General features: G+C 45.3%; 1 long non-coding RNA gene across 1 annotated transcript; it reads right to left on the bottom strand.

Moving 5' to 3' along the window:
• Positions 1–10,440: 10,440 nt before the first annotated feature.
• Positions 10,441–11,589, bottom strand: LOC142716483 (uncharacterized). The gene is made up of 3 exons (XR_012871686.1): positions 10,929–11,589; positions 10,739–10,844; positions 10,441–10,655 (listed from the first exon to the last, which is right to left on the bottom strand). It is a non-coding gene; the product is annotated as an uncharacterized LOC142716483 (long non-coding RNA).
• Positions 11,590–11,843: the final 254 nt, after the last annotated feature.

Here is an 11,843-nt window from a genome sequence, read left to right as displayed (position 1 = left end):
CTCCAAATTACATCAGGTCGGTATTGGTGGGGAAGTCAAGCTCAAGGTCCTCAGTCCCATCCAATATGGCGCTGAACGTGGCAGTAAAACCTTCTAATATGGAATCTTCTTTATGTCATAAACATTTGTATTTATGACATCAGCACCTTCATCATCATTACTACAGGAGTTTATTACCACTGCACAACTCATACATTGTGACGTCACCCACAGTGGTCTGAAGTGTTAACCCTTTAATGACTGGCAGTGTACTTACCACAGAGGCCATAAAGCTGAATAGAACATATCAGCGGCCATAAAGGAAAAGGGATAATGCAGGGAGCATCTCCGCACAAGAACTATCCATGACAAAGGGTTAACCAGGATGAGAGAACTTGTCTGCTTTCTCCAAAAACCAGCACCACACCTGTCCATAGGTTGTGTGTGGTACTACAGCTCATTACCATTCACTTCAATGGAGCTAACCTGCAATACCAGATACAACCTGTGGATAGGTGTGGTGCTGTATTTGGAAGAAAGCAGACATATTTTTCTAATCGTGCACAGCTCCTGTTATAAATAGTTCAAAAAAAGTGGGGGGAGAAGGAGAAGAAGGGGAGAGGGAAAGAAGAAATTAAAAAAAGGGAAAAAGAGGAACTCTGAGGTAAAAGAAATCAAACTAGACTGAAAGGAGTCTGCTGGAGGTGCCAGATGGAAAGACAGATTTCTGCCATGGGGACCAGATTAGTTGAAATGTATCTTGAAGGGGGGCTTCAGAGAGTGGGTTTTAACCCCTTCCCGCCCTATGAAGTGCTGTTGCATTGAAAAACTATGCAGTTCATCTTCGAATGCAGCGTCACAAAAACAAATTATTTGCAAATTATTATTTATAACGAAAATTGCGCGTACCAGAAAATGTAATAATGTCTGATGGACGGAAACGACTTTCTGGAGCAGCGTACAAGAAGAGGAGGGAAGCCAAGAAGGCCGCTCTTTTAATACAGAAAGGAGCGATTCGGAAGTTCTTGCACAAATCCTCTGAAGGCCAAAACGAGTATGAAACCCTTGGTCCTGACGTTGCAGCAAGTTCTAGTTTTTCTTCTAGCAGTCCGGCAGTAACTGAAGAATTGTCCAGACCTTCATCTCCTTCTTCACCGGTTTCGTATGCACCTGAACTACCCATCACCCCAGCCGCGCGCCGCAAATTGCTGGTTACTGCAGCAAAAAGATATGTGGAAGTCCCACAAAGGACCGTTTCAACACTAACATTAAAAACGGAAATCAAAGTTGAAGAAAATAGCGACGATGAGGTGACGGAGTGGCGGCAAACACCGTCTGAAGCCGCCTCCGAATTCAGCAATTCACTTCTTCATGATCCTGGTTTGTGGCCAAAAAAAAGCAAGAAGTTAAGAGAATTCCTTGTTTTGAATGGTCCACAACAGATTATGTCCTTCACGTTTCCAAAGGACAAACGCCATCGAAGCTTTGACCGGAAACATTATCGCAGAGAGTTGCCTAACCGTGAGATGTCAGAGAGGCAATGGCTGATGTACTCCACCGCCAATAATTCTGTATATTGCTTGTGCTGCAAATTGTTTCCACATGGATCAGGCGAATCTGGGCTGTGCACGACCGGGACAAGTGATTGGAAAAATCTTTCTCATAATTTGGCTAGTCACGAAAAGACGGAATACCATGAGCAAACTTTCCTCAAATGGAAGGACTTGGAGACTAGACTAAGGCTGAATGCAACCATTGAGGATACAAAGAAAGAACTTATTGCATCGGAAACTCGGCATTGGCAAAATGTCCTAAAAAGGTTGATTGTTCTGATCAGAACAATGGCGGTTCAAAACGTTGCGTTTGGCGGGAGGTCTCAAAAGCTTTATGAAGCGAACAACGGCAACTTTCTCAAGTTTGTGGAGGCGATGGCAGAGTTTGATGCGGTTCTTGACAAACACCTCAAGCGGATAACCAACCATAGCGTTCACACTCACTACCTGGGAAGCGGCACTCAAAATGAGATTGTCCAATTATTAGCGACGCAAATCAAGCGGAAAATTCTCGAACAGTTATATGCCGCCAAATACTATTCTGTAATCCTGGACTGCACTCCTGATAGAAGTCATAAGGAGCAAATGACTCTGACGGTACGTTTCGTTACCGTCAAGGAAAGCTACAGAAATGAACCACCGGAGGTGAAAATAAAGGAACACTTTTTAGGGTTCCTCGAAATCGATGACTCCGCAGGAGCGGGCATGACCAAAGTACTCTTACAAAGCCTTCAAGAAAATGGTATTGATATTAAGGACATGCGAGGGCAAGGTTACGACAACGGCTCCGACATGAAGGGTAGAATTAACGGGGTACAAGCTGGTGTACGGCAAATAAACCCGCGGGCCTTTTATGTGCCTTGCACCCCTTAAACCTTGTGGTCAGTGATGCAGCATCGGCCTGTGTGGAAGCGGTGGAGTTTTTCAACATAATTCAAAGCCTTTATGTATTTTTTTCGGTCTCCACTCACCGGTGGGCTATTCTTAAAGGGATCCTGTCATCACCATCTTACCTTTTAAAACGTCCTGACCCTGTAGTGCCCGCTGCTGTCCATAGTGCATTGATGTGTTCTTCTCTCCGTTCTTCTTCTTCTTGCCCGAAATATAGCCATTAAAAGTTTTACCGCCTTTTATGCTAATTCATTTTAGCTTTGTGACGCACGATCTTGACTCCGCCCACGTACGCCGCCTGTACAGCCCTAATTGCCGAACTCTCGGTTCACATCTCGCGCATGCGTGCCTCACCACCTTCCCTGCTTCATTCATCCGGAAATATTTAACTGCGCATGCACCGCGCGGGTACACACCCCGCTCGCTTCGTTCACTCAGCTGTCAGGAGACGGGGGCTGGATTAGAAGAGGAACCGACGGCATATGATGACGTCACACAGAGCGCCGAGCATGCGCAGTCCAATAATGTGAGAACATCTACTTTACAGTCTCAATGCGCAAGCACGGGATTTCATGTGAAGTGGAGTGAGATAAGCTGTCAATCAACAACAAGGAGCCGGAGCCAACTCTGAAACGCCGGAGGAAGGAAAATCTGACTCTTTTCGAGTGAAGATTTGACTCTTTTGTGGTCATTTGCATACGGCGCGGGACTACTGAAAACCTGAATACTAAAGGTACAGAGCCGACTTTTAACTTATTTATAGGTTAGTTAACAATGATTTTTCACCCACTTTCAAAGGGTATTGCAGGCTTCATACCGAAAATGCTGATGACAGGATCCCTTTAAATATAACCTTGGCGCTTCACACCAATCCCTTTCATTAAGTATGACCAGATGGGAGAGCCGCATAGAGGCGGTGAGGGCTATCCGCAACCAAATCTCAAAGATAGACGACGCCCTCACAGATGTTATGGAGGACAGCACTCTACAAGGAGCTGCTCTTTCAAAAACAGTGGCGGAGATTAGGGGCATCCGGAAGAACATCTGTAACTTCACATTTTTGTGCGGACTTGTTACGTGGTACGACGTTTTATTTGAAATTAACATCGCAAGTAAAAAACTTCAGGATATCGACTTGGATATTTCGGGGGCAATGAAACAATTAGAGACCTGTAAATTATTTCTGCAACGCTACCGTTCAGATGAGCAATTGGAAAATATTATCCGAGAAGCACAGTGCCTGGCAGCAGCATTGGAAATTGAAGGAGACTTTCCACCTGCGGAAGAAGGTAAAACGCGTCGCAGAAAGAGACGCTTTGATTGTGAATCGCAAGATGAACCGATAAGAGATCCGAAACATTTATTCAAAGTCGGGTTCTTTACCCGGATTCTTGATTCCGCTGTGCAGACTGTTCAAGATCGCATCTTGCAATTGACAGAACACCGCAACGCGTTTGGGGTAATGTATAATTTACAACAAATCAAGGATCTGACCCAAGAAAACCTTTGAGAGAAGTGTGATCATCTCGAAAAACGGCTGTCGCACGACCACCTGCGTGACATTGATGGAGCGGACCTGTGTTACGAGCTGAAATCGCCCTCCAGATACGTTCCCGCAAACTGCTACACTCCAAAGAGCGTCCTGGGGTACATCTGCCGAAGCAAGATGTGCACCATGTTTCCCAACACTTGTATCGCTCTCAGAATTCTTCATTCACTACCGGTGACTGTTGCTAGTGGTGAGCGCAGTTGCTCAAAGTTGGAACTTGTTAAAACATACCTGCGCTCCACCCCGCCGCAGGAACGGCTTGTTGGATTAGCTACGATTTCAATCGAACATGAACTTGCCTATAAAATTGGACTTGGATGACGCAATTCACACATTTGCATCCCAAAAGGCACGCAGAGCGCCGATTACTTGACTTGGTTACTCATGTTAGGTTTATGGTTAAACCCTTAAAGGGTGTGTCGCCAAATAATAATTTTTTTTGTAAGTAACTTATTTTTATTATGTGTTTTTGTTTTTTTTAAGCTTTTTTTGCTGTATTTTTATTCTTTTTTCTTCCACATGGTGGACAGTATTAAAAATTAAATAATAATTTGACTGGGTTTTCTATGTTGGCCACCAGAGGGAGCACTTCCCAGAATTACAGCAAGGTGAAGAAGGTAAAGCTAGCTCATTTACAGCTGCTGTAAATGTGGGAGGGAATCTCACCCCCCCCCCTTCCCTATTTTTGGCTACAAGCCAGGAAAAGGTGTCTTCAAATTGTTAAGCATTGTCCGGCTGCCGTTTTGAGTGATTGTACAAATGGCAGCTGGCAGAAGCTATAGGAGACACCAAAAGGCGGAGGAGGGTATGTTGACAGTCTTACTAAAAAAAATCTGAAAATACGGAGCTGTTTTCAAGGGAAATCCCCTCCAGATTTTGAGCCGTGTTTTAATCAAACTCACGTGTTTTATGGCCGTTTTTGAAGCGGTCTTTCTAGTCCATGAAAAACGGCTCCAAAACCGGCTCCAGAAGTGACACGCACTTCTTTTTCGCGGGCGTCTTTTTTTTACGTGCTGTCTTTGAAAATGAGGTGTAAAAAAATGGCCCGTTGAAACAGAACGCCGGTTTTCCCATTGAAATCAATGGGCAGATGTTTGTAGGCGTTCTGCTTTTGATTTTTCAGCCGTTTTTCGAGACTTATACGGCCCGAAAAACGTTTGAAAAGACTGAGGGTGTGTTCACACGGAGTGTTTTCAGACGTAATTCTGGCATTTTACGCCTTAAAAACGGCTCCATTACACCTACAAACATCTGCCCATTGCTTTCAATGGGTTTTCCGATGTTCTGTTCCCACGAGGTGTATTTTTACGTGTCACTGTCAAAAGACGCCCGCGTCAAAGAAGTGCATGTCACTTGGGACGTTCTTGGAGCTGCTTTTCATTGACGCCATTGAAAAACGTGTGTTAAAAAAAACTTCTGAAAATCAGGAGCTGTTTTCGCCTGGAAACAGCTCCGTATTTTCAGAGGTTTTTGCTCACTGTGTGTGAACATAGCCTAAGGCCTTATTCACACGAACGTGTTATACATCCGTGCTACGTGTGTGGTTTTCTCACGCGCATCGCACGGACCTATGTTAGGCAATGGGGCCGTTCAGACGGTCAGTGAATTTCACGTAGCGTATGTCTGCTGCGTGAAACTCACGACATGTCCTATATTTAGCCGTGTTTCGCGCAGCACGCACACATTGAAGTCAATGGGTGCGTGCAAATTGCGCTCGGCACCCGGAAGCACTTTGGGTGCGGCGTGTGATTCGCGCAACAGCCGTAAAATAAATAAATGCAAACAAAAAAGCAGCACGTGCTTTTCTGTTTATAAACAAAACCAGAGTGTCACAACGATGCCGGCTGCGCGAAAATCACGAGGCCACGCAGCACATGCTGATGACACACGGAGCTTTTGCGCGCGCAAAACGCACACGCTCGTGTGAATCCGGTCTAAGAATGGTGAAAGTGAAGTGACTGACTTCAGTTGACAGGTTCACACGTCGTGTATTTGACACTTTTTTTGCGCATTTTACGTGGCAAAACCCACATCCAAATGCTTGCTTGCGCTTTTGATATAAATAATTGGTAAAGTGCGCTGTTAGTACGTACAACGCACTTTTTTACACACTCGTTTTTTAAAAAACGCGTTGTGTAAATAAAGAAGTGTTGAGTCAATTCCTTTGCACGTAAAAAAACCGCCAAATGTTCCCATAGTGAATGGGAGTCCTAAAAAACCGTCAAACACTTGATTATGCTTCCCATTTACATCAATGGGAGAGCGAGCCGTTCTTTTTTACGCAAAACGATTTTATAAAAACGCTTGCGTAAAAAACTAACTGTGGGGGGTTGTGTGGGGCACAGTTCCATGTTTGGGGGGGGGTTTGTGTGTGGGGGGGTGCTCGCCGCTGATTCTTCAAAGCAGCTAAGCGGCTATGAAGGATCAGCGGCGCCAATGCACACCCTGCTGCACAAAAATAGGACACAGCTCAGAGCCCATTTTTTTTCAAATCTGACATATTTCACTTTATGCAGTAATAACTTCGGAATGCATAAACCTATCCAAGCGATTCTGAAACTGTTTTCTCGTGACACATTGGACTTTATGTTAGTGGTGAAATTTGGTTGATTTATATTCAGTGTTTATTTGTGAAAAATAGCAAAATTTAGAGAAAATTTGAAGAAAAAATAGAATTTTTCTGAATATTCAATGCATCTGCTTGTAAGGCAGGTGGTTATACCCCCCAAAATAGTTACTAGTTCACGTTTCCCACATGCCTACTTTAGATTGGCATCGTTTTTTGAACATTTTTTTTTTTCTAGGACATTACACGGCTTAGAACATAAACAGCATTTTCTCATATTAAGGGTATGTTCACACGCAGTGTTTTCAGGCATATTTTGGGGCGTTTACGCCTTGAAAAACGCCTGAAAAAATGGAAGCTAAACGCCTACAAACATCTGCCCATTGAAATCAATGGGAAAAACAGCATTTAGTTCATACGGGGCGTCTTTTTTACGCCGCGGTTTTAAAAAACGGAGCGTAAAAAGACGCTCCATAAAAAGAAGTGCATGTCACTTCTTGAGGCGTTTTTTGGAGCTGATTTTTCATGAGCGTGTGAACATACCCTCCGTCTCAGGCCGGATTCACATGAGCGTGTGCACATACCCTCCGTCTCAGGCCGGATTCACATGAGCGTGTGCACATACCCTCCGTCTCAGGCCAGATTCACATGAGCGTGTGCACATACCTTCCGTCTCAGGCCGGATTCACATGAGCGTGTGAACATACCCTCCGTCTCAGGCCGGATTCACATGAGCGTGTGCACATACCCTCCGTCTCAGGCTGGATTCACATGAGCGTGTGCACATACCTTCCGTCTCAGGCCGGATTCACATGAGCGTGTGCACATACCTTCCGTCTCAGGCCGGATTCACATGAGCGTGTGCACATACCCTCCGTCTCAGGCCGGATTCACATGAGCGTGTGCACATACCCTCCGTCTCAGGCCGGATTCACATGAGCGTGTGAACATACCCTCCGTCTCAGGCCGGATTCACATGAGCGTGTGCACATACCCTCCGTCTCAGGCCGGATTCACATGAGCGTGTGAACATACCCTCCGTCTCAGGCCGGATTCACATGAGCGTGTGAACATACCCTCCGTCTCAGGCCGGATTCACATGAGCGTGTGCACATACCCTCCGTCTCAGGCCGGATTCACATGAGCGTGTGCACATACCCTCCGTCTCAGGCCGGATTCACATGAGCGTGTGCACATACCCTCCGTCTCAGGCCGGATTCACATGAGCGTGTGCACATACCCTCCGTCTCAGGCCGGATTCACATGAGCGTGTGAACATACCCTCCGTCTCAGGCCGGATTCACATGAGCGTGTGAACATACCCTCCGTCTCAGGCCGGATTCACATGAGCGTGTGAACATACCCTTAGAATAAAAAATTTTTAAGGGTTCAGTTCTGAAGTGGCTTTGAGGGGCCCATATATTAGAAACTCCCATAAAACACCCCATTTTAGAAACTAGGTCCCTCAAAGTATTCACAACAGCATTTAGAAAGTTTATGAACCCTTTAGGTGTTTCACAGGAATTTAAAGCAAAGTAGAGGTGAAATTACAAATTTCATTTTTTTTTGTCAGAAAATCCTTTTTTATTTCATTTTATTTTTTTTATAACACAAAAGGATTTATCAGAGAACCGCAACTTAATACGTATTGCCCAGATTCTGCAGTTTTGATAAATATCCCACATGTGGCCCTAGTGCGGTAATGGACTGAAGCACCGGCCTCAGAAGCAAAGGAGCACCTAGTGGATTTTGAGGCCTCCTTTTTATTAGGCACCATGTCCGGTTTGAAGAGGTCTTGTGGTGCCAAAATATTGGAAACCCCCAAACGTGACCCCATTTGGCAAACTACACCCCTCGAGGAACTTATTGAGGGGTATAGTGGGCATTTAGACCATACATTATATTTATTTTTTTTGCTGCATTTCGTGGAATTAGGCTGTGAAATTTAAAATCACACATAATTTCTCCCAATTACGGCAATACCCCATATGTGGTCATAAACTGCTGGTTGGCCGAATGGCGGGGCTCAGAAAGGCAGGAGCGCTATTTGGCATGTAGATTTTGCTGGATTGGTTTCTGGGCGCCATGTCGCATTTGCGGAGCTTCTGAGGTACCAGCACAGGGGAAACCCTTTAAAAGTGACCCCATTTTGGAAACTAGAGGCCTTGAGGAATTAGACTTTTCATGGGGTGCATGCAACTCTTTATCAGATTTTATTTTTAAGAGGCGTGGTGACTACAAAACCGCAATTCTACTGTTTATTCCTTTACAGCGTTCCCCGTGCGCTATAAATGACACATTCACTTTATTCTGCGCGGCGATACGATTACGGCGATACCAGATGTTTATAGTTTTTTTTTTATGTCTTATGGCGCTTGCACAATAAAATTATTTTTAGAAAAAAGCAATTACTTTCGGTGTTGCCTTATTTACACGAACCTGTCCGTTTTGCGTGCATAAAAAACGTAGCGTTTTCCTGCGTTGCATTTCCGTGTGGTATCTGTGTACGGTGCGCGTCTGCGGTTTTTACGCGCGTATGTCATCCGTATCACGCGTTTTTTTACATCAGCAAAAACAACTGGAGGAGGTGTTTGTTTTTTTCCCCTCATTCCTTTAGGAACGGTTGCGTGAATCACGCTCAGCACACGGATGTGCGTCCATGTGCTGTCCGTGATTTTCACGCACCTATTGACTTCAAAGGGTGCGTGATGCGCTAAAAACGCACAAGTATAGGACATGTCGTGAGCTTCACGCTTAGGACACACGCTGCGTGAAAAACACTGAATGTCCCCATTGAATTGCATAGGTCCGCGCGACGGACGTTTTTTTAACGCGCGTAACACGGACGTGAAATACGCTGGTGTGAATAAGGCTTAAGAGCCATAACTTTTTTAGTTTTCCATCAAGAAAGCCGTGCGAGGACTTGTTTTCTGCGTAACGAACTGCAGTTTCGATCAGCACCATTGTTAGGTACATGCCACTTCTTGATCTCTTTTCATTCCATTTTTGGAGGGTGAAGTGACATTTTTTGATTCTGGTACGGTTTATTATCAGGCTATGTCCACACTGAGTTTTTTTAAAGTCAGAAAATTCTGCATCAACATTCCGTATGGAATTTTGAGGCAGGTTTTAATCTGCCTGCACGCCGTTTGCCACGTTTTTGGCCCGCGTACGTAGCCGGCAGTGGGCAAAAAACTCTGCGAAATACGCTTTCTCTGCTTCCCATTGATGTCAATGGGAAGTCGGAGACGTAAACGCCCGAAGATAGGGCATGTCGCTTCTGTTTACCGCGAGACTGGTTTTCCGCTCGCAAAAAAAACTCCTCCGCCTCCCATTGAAATCAATAGAAGGCATTTTCGGCCGTTTTTTGGCGCGTCTTCCGGCACTGTTTCCGTGTAAAAAAAAACAAAACACGTAAAAAAACTCAGTGTGAACTGGCCCTTATTTTGTTTTTACTAAAACAGATGTGGCAGGAGAGGAGGTCCGCTTTAATGGGGGTCTATCATTGCTAGGGGGACACTTATGCTGCATTTCGGGGTAAAACGTTTGGACCGAGCAACACATTACCGCAACGTGTAAACCCAGCTTTGCATAGGCTGAAAATCCCGGACAACCAATTTACCCCCCACTAATGCTGGAGGTCCCCGGAGATGATCAGATATTCATGGTGTCGGAGATTCCCTTTAAGTGCGGAGCATGCAGATTTTTTTTGACATTTTTCGCCCACGAATGCAAAATTGTAGCAAAATACGCAGCAGTTTCACAAAACTGAACACCAGAACTCCGCATTAACGGCTGCATGGTTTAAATAAATTGTGGAAAGAAAACCCGACAAAACCGCTATGCGCGAGTGCCCCGTAAAATACAGATTCCCAGGATGATTGCCCAATACAAGAGTGAAAAAGTTTTAAAAAATATATATATATTTATTGTAGAATGTGGCGGAGTTGCTGTGCTGTGTTTTGTGGCGTCGGCCCTTTAACAAGCGGTGATTGGTGGGATGAAGAGCGGGGGGGAGGGTCCTTCTTCTCACGTGGATATGGCCGTCAGTCCACCTTTACACAGCTCAGTCCTGGATGAGAACAGACTGGGACGTTTCCCCATTTTTTTGTCCAATCTTAAAAAAGAAAAAAATATTTTTTTCACAAAACCTTCACCACCAGGAAAAGCTGAAGACGGAGCAGAGGACGTCAGACTTACCGGATCTCGCTTCTGTTCTGCTCGTCACGGGTTCTCAGCACTGGAGGAGTCTTCATGGGAATTTCAGATGGTTTAGGTGGTAAAGGCCACGATGTTAGGGTGACAACTGCGAAAAAAAAACAGAAATTCAGTGCCCAGGCGGCTGTAGAAGAGATTTGAGGGGAGAAGATCATCAGTGGACGGCACTTACCTCACCTAAAGATGGTGAATGGGCCCTAAGTAAAGGATGGAATTAAGATGGCCGCTTTCTCTCCCGGGAGTTTCGGGACCCTGATGGTAAATGGGCCCCAAGCGACAGATGGAATTAAGATGGCCGCTTTCTCTCCCAGGGGTTTGGGGCCCTGATGGTAAATGGGCCCCGAGTGACAGATGGTACTAAAATGGCCGCTTTCTCTTCCGGGGGTTTGAGGCCCTGATGATAACCGTAGCCCCCGAAAGGTCTTCCATTTCCACATCATCAGGAAATTGGCGTCCGCCAATTTCCATTTTGTCACCCTCATCCTCCACGTCCTCCATCTCCACATCATCCGGAAACTGGCGTAGGCCAACCTCCATTTTTTCATCTTTGTCCTCCACGTCCACCATCTCCACATCATCCGGAAGCCGGCGTCCGCCAACCTCCATTTTCTCTACAGTACTCATCTTGGGAAACGTCTTCACCAACATCCTCTTCTTACGCGACACCTCCATGATGAGAGCCAGCAAGAGAAACTGACACCGTGGTCAATGTGTGACCCCAATTTATAAACTTTCTGATGTCATAACCGGTTGGCCATTATGTGGAAACGGAACACGTCCAGATTACAGGCCACGCCCCTTCATGACATCACGCTCAGGTTCTTCACAGTGCAGAGAAATAGAATCTTCCCACATTCTGGATGACATCACAAGAAGCGTATCCCAGTGAACCGTTACACCCGAGCGGCCATATAAAATGTAATATGGTACAAGAATACAGGCAGGAGGGTCACACTACACCCTCTGGGGAGGTTTCTATCACCTCAAAGAATTCCCAAATCAATGTGGTCAATTCCACAGACTTTCTAAAATATAGAATCGCACCCATAAAACATACAACACAGGCATTTACATACGTGTTCATGGA

This window comes from Rhinoderma darwinii, unplaced genomic scaffold (assembly GCF_050947455.1).
Source record: "Rhinoderma darwinii isolate aRhiDar2 unplaced genomic scaffold, aRhiDar2.hap1 Scaffold_452, whole genome shotgun sequence".
Classification (NCBI taxonomy): domain Eukaryota; kingdom Metazoa; phylum Chordata; class Amphibia; order Anura; family Rhinodermatidae; genus Rhinoderma; species Rhinoderma darwinii.
This window is presented reverse-complemented; position numbering and strand designations above follow the sequence as displayed.